Here is a 13,913-nt window from a genome sequence, read left to right as displayed (position 1 = left end):
CATATTGGCCAGGTTGGTCCCAAACTTCTGACCTTGTGATCCACTCCCCTCAGCCTCCCAAAGTGCTGGGATTACAGGCATGAGCCACCACGCCCAGCCAGGATCTCATTTTTTAAAATAGCCAAATAGTACTCCACTGTGTATATGTATCACATTTTTCTTATATACTGGCCTGGGCGACAGAGCGAGACCCTGTCTCAAAAATAAAATAAAATAAAATAAAATAAAAAACCTAAAGATTTACTCCCTCTGTTCCAACATTAGACTAAAGAAGCAATGTTTTGAGTTATAATTTGATCTTCTCGTTGGCATGTCCTATAAAGAGGAATTGCTACAAATGATCGTTCTGTCAGATACATTAGCCATTCATTGTAAACTTAAATTGGCAGTCCGTTTTATGTCAGTGCTGTGAAATGTATATTTATAACACAAACCCATAGTTTTATCAAATGTAGGCACATTAATAAAATTAGGTGTTTGGGCCCATAAAATTCAAGATTGAAGCCTGAACAATTGGGACTTCCTTTATACCTATCATTAATATCCCGTGAAATGCATTCATTTTATGCATGCATATTAAATTGTATGATCGAAGAATATATTTACTCATGGCCAGGCATGGTGACTCCTACCTGTAATCTTAGCACTTTGGGAGGCTGAGGTGGGAGGATCACTTGAAGCTAGGAGTTCAAGACCAGCCTGGGCAACAAAGGGAGACCCCCATCTCTCTCTCTCTCTCTCTCTCTCTCTCTCTCTCTCTCTCTCTCCCTCTCCCTCTCTCTCTCTCTCTGTCTCTGTCTCTCTCTGTCTCTCTCTCTCTCTCTCTCTCTGTCTCTGTCTCTGTCTCTCTCTGTCTCTGTCTCTCTCTCTCTCTCTCTCTCTCTCTTTTTTGAAACAGGGTCTCACTGTCACCCAGGCTGCAGTGCAGTGGTTTGGTCTCTGCTCACTGTAGCCTTGGCCTCCTCGCATCTCAGCCTCCCAAGTAGCTGGAACTATAGGTGCTTGTCTCCATGCTTGGATACTTTTTGCATTTTTGTAGAGATGGGGTTTTGCCATATTGGCCAGGCTTTGGGGGTGAGGGCAGGTGCGGGGGATCAAGGCTGCAGTGAACCATGATTGAAAGAAAAAGAAAAGAAAAATAATATAGTTACTTATAAGCAGGAAATTGTTGGTAATGAAGACAATTTGATGTCTATTTAGAGAGATCTGAGTTTGAAAACAGACTCCTCTAGCTGAATGACATTTCTAAATCTTAGTTTCCTCATTCTTTAAATGTGACTAACAATGATATTGACTCTTAGAGTGCTTTTCTGCCACAGTACCACCTCTTGACATTTGTATAGCTGGGGCAAGATTGAAAACGAACCATATAAATCATAAATGTCTAAATATTTAAACATTATAAATATAGTTAACAAAATGTAAAAGTTAAATATGTTCTTCCTATTTTGAAAATACCAGGGAAGCCAGGTTGAATTTAGAATTCCTACTGTGTCAGAATGTGGGTTAATGAACGAGAATTGGTGGGCTCATATATCCTGCCTTCCTAGTGTCACCTTTTCATACTCAATTTGATACTAATGATATCAATAATGATATCATAATGGGCCATGTGCTCATGCATATAGATGCCCAGCATATGGACACTCAACTCTGGCCCCCAACTAGGGTTACCAAATATATTTTTTTAAAGGGATGTACAGTTAAATTTGAATTTTCAATAAACAATGAATACATTTTTAGTATACATTTGTCTAATGCAATACTTGGAACTGATACTAAGACATTATTTGTTGTTCATCTGAAACTCAAATTTAACAAGTTGTCTTGTATTTTGTTTGGCATACTTACTGCTACACCGCTCCTTTGCCACCTTTTGGACCTAGGGACCTTTTGGCTACATTTTTGGCCTAGGGTTATAGATATTGAAAGCACTGTTTGCCCTCAGTAGGGAGGACTTCGGGAAAAGTCACTTTGGGACTGTGTGAGCAAATAATTTTAGGGACCAGATATTCAAATTATTGTCTATAAGTGAAGGCACAAGTTCTGAGTGAACATATCTTCTTGGCCCCAAAGATTCCTTTTGGTTGGGACATAGCTGAGAAGAACTAGATTTTGCCTTTTAAAACACTAGACCAGGACAGGGACTCCGCTTGCCCAGTTCTGAGGGCAGGATTGTTTTGCAACCTTCATTGACCTGGGAGAATTATAATGATTCGTGATTGGGGTTCTCTTTGAAAGTGAAGCAGAAGTTTAATGGGATGTATTAGTTTGCTAGGGCTGGTATAGTAACAGCCTGGATGACAGAAACAACAGAAATTTATTTTATCGTGGTTCTAAAGGCTAGAGGTCCACTATCAAGGTGTCGATAGAGTTAGTTTATTCTAAAAGCCATGCAGAAAAGATCTATTGCAGACAATAGGTGAAATCAATGAGATTTAACAAAAATTAGCTTGGCATGGTGGTACATGGCTGAATTCCCAGCTACTGAGGAGGCTGAGGCAGGATAATTGCTTAAACCTGGAAGGCAGAGATTGCAGTGAGCCATATTGTGCAACTGTTCTCCAGCCTGGGTGACAGAGTGAGACTCAATCTAAAAAAAAAAAAAAGAAAAAAAAAAGAAAAGGAAAAATCGATGCAGTTTAAAGAAATGATAAATGCAAGATTCAGAGAAGTGAGAATGAACCTTTGAGTAATAGGTGTAAACAATCATACATACACACAAAAGAAGAAGAAGAAGAAATAATGAAAAAATGCAGTAGAAAATGTTTATGGGCTTTCAGTTAGTCTGCAGGTGAAAGAGCTTAGTGAATTCAAGGCAGAATCAATTGAAAGAGACTATACAATAAAAATATCCCACAGAATTTGTTTTAATTTCAAGAATTAAAAAAATGTCTTGCAAGCATTTTTCAAAAAAAAAAAATCTACAGCCTACAAAGGGAAAGAAATCAAGCAGAAGTGTTTTTGTTAAATGTCAGAAAGTAATGATGCAACATTTATAATGATTTGGGGAAAGAAAAAGATTGTGACTTAATAATTTTCTAGATCACGAATATCCATTTGTGGAAAAAAAAATTCAGACTTTCAATTTCCTGATCATACATCTTCCTTAAAATATTCCTAAAGACATAAATGCAGCTGACAATGTCAAAATGAGAATTTCAATATAGAGAATTCATGGTGTAAAAGCATTCTGTTGAGACTAAACATAATGATTGTAAATATGTTAGATTAGTCAGCTATTGTTGCATAACAAACTACAAAATTTTAGTTGCATAAAGCAATAAGTTTTATCTCTTTTTCATTAATCTAGTGATTGGGTAGTATGGCTCAACTTCAGACTATAATGCCTGCACATAGTAGAGGATCAATGAATATTTGTTGAATGAATTAATGATATTAATAACTAGAGAAATTGTCTAAGCATACAGATAATCACAAATAAAATGTAAAGCAAACTATCATCCAAGTGATATATGTCACAAAAGCACACCATAAATCAGAGTTTAAAAATTTCAGAAAAGAGGTGATAGATGTCAAGAAAGGAAGAGAAGTAAAAAGAAAATTTTTTTTTTAATGAGGAGTAAAGTAGACCTGATAATAGGTAGGCAAACATAACAGATAATGCCTTTAGAGAAATATAGGGTAAAAAGGGGAAAAAAACTTTAAAAATAAAAATAGAAGGGTAAATAGATTTTAAAAGAGAAAATAATTATTGAAGATAAAGAAGATCCAACATAATTATAATAGGAGTTGCTACAGAAGAAAACCAAAGTAAGAGTGAAAGAAATAACTAAATACTATAATTCAAAAAATACTTCCTGAAAACTATAAGGATTTAAAACTATATATTGAAAAAACACAGCATTTACCTAAGCATACTATTATTTATCTAAGCATACCTGCCAACCCTAAGACATATTCTATTAAAATTTAGATTTTAAAGGAAAATTAAAAATTTCTTGGACATCTAAGATTTAAGATAACAAAATGTGATTCAAGAATTTTATATCAAACAATAGTGCCTTTAAAATATAAAGGCACAAACACATTACTAACATTGGGTAAGAATTCTGAGGTTAGTGCTCGGTTCGGCAGCACATATACTAAAACTGGAATGATACAGAGAAGATTAGTAATTTATAAAAAAAAAAAAAAAGAATTCTGAGGGTATTGTCATGAGTACTACTGAGGTATCTATCAGAGAATAAGCTTCATGAAACCAGAACATCTATAGAGACAATGTTATGAGGATAGGTATTGAGCATTAACTACATAGTTACTTGCAGAACAAAGATAATATGGTGTTTAAAAGGAAGAAAGTCCAGTTTATAATGGTTATATGATTTGTTAAATTTCATCTCCTTAAAAAAATGATAGAAACATATGGAAAAAAAAAAAGAAAAATAGAAACGTAATAGAGATTAGGTCTTTTATTTGGATTGGAAATATCAATATGAACTTATGAGATTTGATATGCACACAGACACAATGTGTGTTTGCTTCCTATCTTTGTCCACTGAAAAGGTATAGAAAGTGACTAACCCATTACATAGCCCTAGTACCGTGATGATAGTCTTTGAATATCATTTACTGCTGATGGAAACCTGGACTGCTTGGAAAAAGAGCAGATTACAGTATGCAATGGAAAATGCACAAGGTGAGACTAATGATGCAACATTTATAATGATTTGGGGAAAGAAAAAGATTGTGACTTAATAATTTAAGTATCTCCCTATACCAGAAAGCAAGAAAATTACCAAAGGCCACTAATATGTGAAAAATATTCAGAGGTCAACCTGAGGTTCCAACTGGCCAAAGATGGGGCAGTTTGAGCTTAATGTGATTAAAAATTGCAGGGAGTTGAAAGCCATCAAATATGCTGAAATCCAGGAGTTCGTACTGATTTTTTTTTAAAACTGGTTGACTTTGGAGGATGAGAAAACAATTTATCATGAAAACTGTTAGACAGATGGAAAGAATCAAGCTTTATCCTGTCTTTATGAAGGCTTCTACTAGGTAATTGAAGAAGAGGTGAGGGAAAGTGTCTCTTTATAAAAGTATTCCAACTAATAAATGAGAAAAAAACTATAATTTGGAATTACTTAGCAAGCCTGGCTCATTTACAAAATCATGAGATAGAATAAAATGGCTATTGTTCTAAGCCACTACATTTTTGGAGTAGTTTGTCATTCAGTATTAGATAATTGGAACATATCCAAATATTTTCTATATTTTCGTCTTGAGTGTACCAATTCTTCCAGTTAGAATTAAAATGTTTCCTTTTTTTTTTTTCTATCTTAAAATCCCCATACTCAAAAACTGCCTGGAAATCTCATGCTCTTTTCCTCAAGTTTTGAGGAGCTCAGTCTAAAAATAATCTTTTAATACACTTTGTGTCCTCACACTTTCTCTACCTCCTTTGGAAGAAGAATTATTTCCCACAATAGTGTCTAATTCTTTCTCAGGAGTGTAAATGAAATTAAAGGCATCGCTTCTTTAAAAATAGCTACTGAATCATAGAAAAGCATTATTATTTCTAATTTTTGTTAAACGGCTTTATGTGATTAAACATGGCCATTACAATAAAGTTCCTAGAATATAGACCGTAAAATAGAATTGTGTCAGCAGGGCCACTCAAATGTGGTTAGAATAAAATATTGTTTCAAGGGTCCGTATGGGGATAGAATTCACCTTTCTTTTTTATTAAATTCTTATATATATATATATTTATATATATATTTTGAGACGGGTTTCACCATGTTGGTCAGGCTGGTCTTGAACTCTGGACCTCAGGTGATCCGCCTGCCTTGGCCTTCAAAGTGCTTGGATTACATGCGTGAGCCACCATGCCCGGCCAAGAATTCACCTTTCTTATATATTTTTTTTCTGTTCTTTTATTTTATTTTTTGTTTAGATAGGGTCACCCAGGCTGGAGTACAGTGATCATGGCTCACTGCAGCCTCGACCTTCCCAGACTTAGGAGATCCTCCCATCTCAGCCTCCTGAGCAGCTGGGACCACCGTTGCACACCACCACATCCAGCTAATTTTTGTGTTTTTTCTAGAGATGGTGTCTGGCTATATTGCCCAGGTTGGCTTTAAACTCTTGATCTCAAGCAATCCTCTCACCTCAGCCTCCCAAAGTGCTGAGATTACAGGCATGAGCCACCATGCCCCACAGAATTCACCTTTTAAATCAGAATACTTATGTATGGCTGCAAAAATCATTTTAGTTACCTGTTAGTTTTAAATGGGCTCAGTGAAAATGTTTGATAGAATCCTCAAATTTCTTAATTAAATAGGAAAAAAGACTGTGGAAATTTTATTGTTATTTCTTTTGCTTCATCTTTACCGAAATAAAACCATGAGGCAATTTGAGGAAGAAGCAGCCCTTCCAAAATTGAACTGAATTGATTAAGAAACCAAACAAGGAAGCTGAGGCAGGAGAATTGCCTGAACCCAGGAGGTGGAGGTTGCGGTGAGCCGAGATCGCGCCTTTGCACTCCAGCCTGGGTAACAAGAGCGAAACTCCGTCTCAAAAAAGAAACCAAACAAAAAAATAAACAGCAACAGAGATTAAAAATGAGATTTGTAAGCTTGGATCCTTTCTTAATTTGGTATCTTACAAATATAAACTGCACCTGGTTGGTAATGGAAACTTGTGTAAACTAATCTAATCTTCCACACATGAATATAAAATGAAAAAGACAAGATACCAAGTCATAAAAACAAAACAAAAAAAATCTTTCTTCCTTGGTAACAAGTAATTAAGCCAAATATCAATTTGTAAGCAAATACTTCTTTAACTAGAGTAATGATTCTTAATTTGGGAAGGTGGAGGGCAGGGTTATAAACCTCTCTTAGGAATCCAAATTTTAAAAAGTCATCCCTTCCAAAAAAAAAAAAAAAATGACATAGGCACATGATAGGTGGCACATAATTTCAGGGAGCTCATGGAACACTTAGTGCTTGTGAACTTCATAGTAAAAACTTCTGACAAAGATGTCCACAATCCTCATAACTCTGGTAGAATTCATGGTGATTACATCCATGAATTAAACTTAAAACTTCTAGCAACTACCATTACCAATTTAGGAAACTAAAAAACGTTTGGTTTGGTAACTATCTGCCATGTTTTGCTACATAATTTGTTTTCTGAAAAATAGGATTTAAATTCTAAATAAATTACGTGATGCTTGATTTTTCAGAACTTGAAGAACAAATTCCATATTGTATCTCTTTTTTTACTTTTTTTTTTTTTTTAAGATGGGGTTTCACCATGACAGCCAGGCTAATCTTGAACTCCTGACCTGAGGTGATCCACCCACCTCAGCCTCCCAAACTGCTAGGATTACAGGCGTGAGCCACCTCGCCTGCCCCACTTTTTTTTTTTTTTTGAAACAGAGTCTCACTCTGTCACCCAGGTTAGAGTGCAGTGGCACAATCTTGGCTCACTGCAACCTCCCTTCCTGGGTTCAAGCAATTCTCCTGCCTCAGCCTCCCCAGTAGCTGGGACTATAGGCACAGGCTACTATGCCTGGCTAATTTTTGTATTTTTAGTAGAGACGGGGTTTCACCATATTGACCAGCTGGTCTCAAACTCCTGACCTTGTGATACGCCTGCCTCGGCTTCCCAAAGTGCTGGGATTACAGGCGTGAGCCACCACAACTGGCTTTACTTGATTTTTTAATCCTATTTTTTCCCTTCTTTTTTCTGCATCTGCATATCTTCAATTTTCAGGACACTCTCAATTAGAAAGTTGAATTCTTGCCCACATATAGACAAGATTTTACTTTTCTTCTAGTGGCCTTGCAATTCAGTTTCCTTATTAAGTTTTATACTTACTTTATTATTATTATTATTTTTTGGTTGGGGGGACAGCTTTGCTCTTGTTGCTCAGGGTGGAATCCAGTGACCCGATCTCGGCTCACTGCAACCTCTGCTTCCCGTGATTCTCCTGCCTCAGCCTTCCAAGTAGCTGTGACTACAGGTGCGTGCCACCATGCCCAGCTGATTTTTGCTTTATTAGTAGAGATGGGGTTTTGTCATGTTGGCCAGGATAGTCTCGATCTCTTGACCTCTTGATCCCCCAACCTCGGCCTCCCAAAGTGCTGGTACTGCAGGCGTGAACCACTGAGCTTGGCCCCTGAAATGGTCTTTACAAAAAGATTCCAGGAGAAAGCAAGTTATTTCTTTTTTTCAGCCATTTTAAATTCCACAACCATTAAACATAATTCAAAGTTCTCTTACTGCCGTATCTACTTAGATATAATCAAATTACAGTTCTGGAAATAAGTTAACATTTAACATTTTTTGCACAGTGTATGTTGTCTAGACTGTTCCTACTTAGATATTTGCTAATAGTATAAATGCCTTACATTGTACATGTCTGTTCTCTTGAAGGTAGAAGTATTACTGAATGAAAAACGTGGACTCCCACAAATGGTCATAAAATGACATTTTTATAGTTAGCTATAATGAGGAAAATGAACTCTTAAGAAAGTAATTTCTGGCCAGGCACGGTGGGTCACACCTATAATCCCAGCACTATGGGAGGCCTAGGCAGGTGGATCACCTGAGGTCAGGAGTTCGAGACCAGCCTGACCAAAATGGTAAAACCCCGTCTCTACTGAAAATACAAAAATTAGCTGGGCATGGTGGCGCATGGCTGTAATGCTAGCTACTCAGGAGGCTGAGTCGGGAGAATCACTTGAACCTGGGAGGCAGAGGTTGCAGTGAGCTGAGATGGCGCCATTGGACTCCAGCCTGGGCAACAGAGCAAGACTCTGTCTCAAAAAAAGAAAAAGAAAAAAAATTAATTTCAGTATGAGATCCTGGTTCATTCCCTGGCACCTCCACCAAAAAAAAAAAAGCAATTTCAAAATTACAAAGTCATTATGAAATTAGATACCTGAGCACAAATCCCATGTCTTCTGTTTACTAGCTGTGTGATATTCTCTCAATTCCCTCATTTGTAATATGGGAAAAACAGTATCCGTGCTAAAGGGTTTCTGTGAATTAAATTTGAAATAGTTTATGCTTAGGGCTGGGACTGGCATATAGTTAAGACTACCTAAATATTTCTTATTTTTAGAATGGAATTTTATCTTACCTAGAAATTAAGCTCCCAGAAAGCAAATAAAGTGAAAAAAAAATTTTAATTAAAATTCTCTTTGTATATATTGTATACTTGAAAATTGAGAGTAGATTTTTAAGTGCTTTTACCACAAAACAATGATAAATGTGTGAAGTGATACATGTTAATAAGCTTGAGGTAGCCATTCCACAACATATAAATATGTCAAAACATATCGTATACCATAATATATACAATTTTTGTCAATTTAAAACCTGTTTTTTAGTTTTTTATAAAAACTTGAGATTTACCCTTGTAAATTTCATAAATCAGTTATAAATTACAGTGTACATAGATTTGTATATAGTGTATAACTCCCATTAACTTAATTAATCTTTATTCTGGGCCTACTCTGTGCGGCGGACTGAGAGATGCTGAGACATATAAGAATAAAGAAGAGTGATGAGATTTCTCTCCTCATAGCTTAGTCAGTGACAAGACCTTAAATTACAAAATGGCACAAACTATGCTATGATAATGAAACCCCCACAGGGTTCTGTGAGCCCCTCCCTGCTGGGTGTGGACACGAGAAATTGTAGAAGTAAGAGACACAATAGAGAAATGAAAGTTTGGGCACAGGGGTCCACTGCGAACCAAAGGGCGGAGTCCAGCAGTGGCCCCGAGTTTCTGCACATTCTGACCTTTATTGAGTACAAAGCTGGGGGCAGGGAAAGTAGGGAGTTGGTTGGGCGTGGAGTTGGTGGTTGGTGACTGGGGGCAGGGAGTGGCAGTGATAGGGTCAAGTCCATCACGTGTCACACAGATAAGGGCTCAGGAATTTTCAGCAGCCCACATGAGGTAAGGGACATAATGCGTCAGCACTTTTTCCATACTTGTCACAAAGACATTAAGATTTTTGTTACTTTTACTGATTAATTCTTTTTCTTTTTCTTTTTTCTTTCTTTTTTTTTTTTTTTTTGAGACGGAGTTTCGCTCTTGTTACCCAGGCTGGAGTGCAATGGTGCGATCTCGGCTCACCGCAACCTCCGCCTCCTGGGTTCAGGCAATTCTCCTGCCTCCGCCTCCTGAGTAGCTGGGATTACAGGCACGCGCCACCATGCCCAGCTAATTTTTTGTATTTTTAGTAGAGACGGGGTTTCACCATGTTGACCAGGATGGTCTCGATCTCTTGACCTCGTGATCCATCCACCTTGGCCTCCCAAAGTGCTGGGATTACAGGCGTGAGCCACCGCGCCCGGCACTGATTAATTCTTACAAGAAAAAATGAACCAGGTGCAGAAGTGGATCATGAGACTGACATGGAACGTGACCACTGAAGCACAGCATCACATAGAGACAATTAAGCCCCGGATGTCTCCGGGCCTACCTGACATCGTCAGGCCTATGGCAAGAGCTTGGAAGTAGAGTTTTCTCCTAACTCCTCGGGGGAAGGAGACGTTTCAGCTATTTTGGACGTCTCCTTTCCTAGCTGGCTAACGAGCCGGCTCTTTCCCAGCGCTGGCGCTGCCGCTGCTGCTGCCGCTCTGCCAAGGCACCCTCCGGCAGCCCTTACAAGGGTGTGACAGAGGGCTTAAAACGTCTTCATTTCACAATGTTGCCCCAGGTTCACACTTCTGACCTGAGAGGCATTAGTAAAAGAATTAAGATTACCTATGAATAAGTAAGATCACCTGTGAATAACTAGTAACTACTAGGGTTATATTTCTAGTTACCTTTTTCTTCATTATTTATATGGAAATAGGCTGAGGCCTTTGGTTCCTGCCTTGGCACTTATGGGGTCTCCCCCTACACAACCTGGGCAACATAGCAAGACCCTGTATCTACAAATAGAATAGAAAAATTAGCTGGGCATGGGGGCGTGTGCCTGTAGTTCCAGTTACTCAGAAGGCCGAGGTGGGAGGATCACTTGAACATAGGAGGCGAAGGTTGCAGTGAGCCCAGATTGTGCCGCTGAACTTCAGCCTGCATGACAGAGCCAGAACCTGTCTCAAAAAGAAAAATAAAAGCAATCAGACAAAATCAGAATGTGCAGTATTTTACAACAGCTAACGTGAACATGCCAAGCAAGGCAGTTTGAAAAATATGAATAAAAAAACGTTGGAAGCAGTGGCTATTCTAAATGAAAAGACATTAAAGAAATCTAATAACCAAACACTGTAAGCATATACTGGAGTCTACATGAGCGTAGAAAGATATTTTTATAATGTAAAAGCATTTTTGGGACAATTGGAGAAATTTAAATATGGTTTGTGTGTTAGATATTATGGAATTACTGTTCATATGCTTAGGTGTAATGATGTTACTATATTTATGTAGGAGAATATCCTTATCCAGATATTCATTTAGGGGTACAGATGTTGCCAAATTACTTTCAAAGGGTTTAGGGGGCCGGGCACAGTGGCTCACTCCTGTAATACCAGCACTTTTGGAGGCTAAGGTGGGTGGATTACTTGAGGTCAGGAATTGAAGACCAGCCTGGTCAACATGGTGAAATCCCATCTCTACTAAAAATACAAAAATATTAGCTGGGTGTGATGGCACGCGCCTCTGGCACGCTCCCAGCTACACAGGAGACTTCGGCTGGAGAATTGCTTAAACTCGGGGAGGCAGAGGTTGCAGTATACTGAGATCGTGCCACTGCACTCCGGCCTGTGTGACAGAGTGAGACTCTGACTCAACAAAGAAACAAACAAACAACAACAACAACAAAATCCCACCCTCCCCCCCCCAAAAAAAACCCCAGAGTTTAGGGAAAACATTTTATATATAGAGAAAAAGGGTTATAAAGCACATTTAGCAAAATGTTGAATAATCTGAGAGATATGTGGGAGCTAATGACATTATTTTTCAACTTCTCAAAAAATTTTTTGGAAAAAAACAACAACAAAAGACCAAAGGCCACCTGAAGTTCAGAGAGAATGCCATTGTAATATTCTAAGGGCAACATGACAGTTAACTAGACTAGGGTAGCGCTAATGGAGATGGGGAAAAGAGGATGAATTTGGAAACAAATTCTTGAAATATAATTGACAGGATTTGCTGATAGTTTGAGATGTGGTAGAAGCATTGATTATGAGGAGAAGAGAATTCTGGAATGGACAGTGATGTAGATAGGTGATAGTTCTCCTGAGATAGGAAATAAAGGTGGAGGAGAAGGAGCTATTTTGGGGGAGATGAACAGATAAACTTTGGACAACAATAAGCATCAATCAGGATTTCTAGACCTACAAAGCTGTCATGATAACCACATGGTGGTGGGGACCTGCTTGGAAGGCCATTTACTTTTTCCTAGATGACATTTTAATGTAATTTTTTTTTGAAACCGACTCACTCTGTCTCACTCTGTTGCCCAGGCTGGAGTGCAGTTGTGCAATCTTGCCTCACTGCAGCTCCATCTCCCAGATTCAAGCAGTTTTGCTGCCTTAGCCTCCGGAGTAGCTGGGATTACAGACAGGTGCCTGCCATCACTCCCGGCTAATTTTTGATTTTTATTTTTAATAGATATGGGGTTTCACCATGTTGGCCAAGCTGGTCTCAAACTCCTGAAATCGAGTGATCCACCTGCCTCTGCCTCCCAAAGTGCTGGGATTACAGTTGTGAGCCACCACACTCCAGGCCCAGAATATTTTGTAAGTTCTACATGTTCAGAGTTTGGCTTTGTTTGAAATTTCTGTACCACACTTGTTGTCTTCTCTTAATATATTTCTGAGACTGACTGGAAAAGCACTTCTGAGTTAACTATACCAGAAGGAACACTTTATTTTTGTAAATTATAAACGGCTTGTACTGTATTAGAAGTAATATCAAAGTTGTTTTGGAAGGATAGATATTGGCCAGTAACTTTTATACTTAGGCAAATTAGAATAATATAAAGAATTTGTAGAAGTGCCTTTGTTCAGGGGTGGGGGATGAAAAAAAAAAAAAAAAAAAAAAAAGAAGTGCCTGTGTTCAGAAATCTCACTGGTGTACCTAAAATACCCACCATTAAAGTTCTGTTGGTGCTAAGCTTTGCCCTGGTTTCAGATGTTACTTTAAAAAAAAATGGAAGCACTCTTAGGAAGGAAATTAAGTCTCAGATAAATGCTTCATTATGTCTTTCCCTCATTCATGTTTATTCCCTTATTCCTATGTAGTTTTTATGCAATACATGTTTTTTGGGGTATAATATACATACAGTAAAATTCACATTTTTTAGGTGAATGCTTTGATGAACTTTGAAAAATATATATGGTCATATAACCGCCATTACCCCTGAAATATATCACCCCTGAGATATATCCCCTGAGAGATATATCTTTATCAAGAGGGTAATATATCATCCTCTTGTCTTATTATCAGTCTTCTCCCCTCCTTCCCTGGTCCCTGCTACCCACTGATTTGATTTATGTTTTAATAGATTGATTGAGACAAGCCTCACTATGTTGTCCAGGCTGGTGTGCAGTGACGATTCACAGGTTCCATCATAGCACACTGTGGTCTCCAGTGATCCTCCTGCCTCAGCCTCCTGAGTAAATGGGAATACAGGCACTTATCACCACATCCAGCACTTTTATATCTGATAGGCTGTTACAATGCTTGGCTCGAGGGATACCAAGACGCTAAGATTTAGTCGTTGTAGAGAAGGAGTCTGTCATCAAGTGAGGAGACAGACTTGTTAACAGAATATTACCACAGAGTAAATGCTTTTACAAAGGTATGAATTACATACTTTGGTAGTATGAAAGGCATACGACTAATTTTGTGTAAGTTGAGTAATGCTTCATTAAGGAAATGACTATTCAGTTGGGTCCTGAAAGAATGAGTTGAAATAGGG

The 13,913-nt window shown here is 38.0% G+C and overlaps 1 pseudogene; it reads left to right on the top strand.

Annotated features, from left to right (window-relative positions):
• Window positions 1–13,913, top strand: part of LOC101047435 (large ribosomal subunit protein uL10-like) — a 207,105-nt pseudogene that overhangs the window by 1,213 nt on the left and 191,979 nt on the right.

The sequence above is a fragment of the Saimiri boliviensis genome, chromosome 3 (assembly GCF_048565385.1).
Source record: "Saimiri boliviensis isolate mSaiBol1 chromosome 3, mSaiBol1.pri, whole genome shotgun sequence".
Taxonomy (NCBI): domain Eukaryota; kingdom Metazoa; phylum Chordata; class Mammalia; order Primates; family Cebidae; genus Saimiri; species Saimiri boliviensis.
Note: the sequence above shows the minus strand (reverse complement) of the source record. Positions and strands in the feature narration are given on the sequence as shown.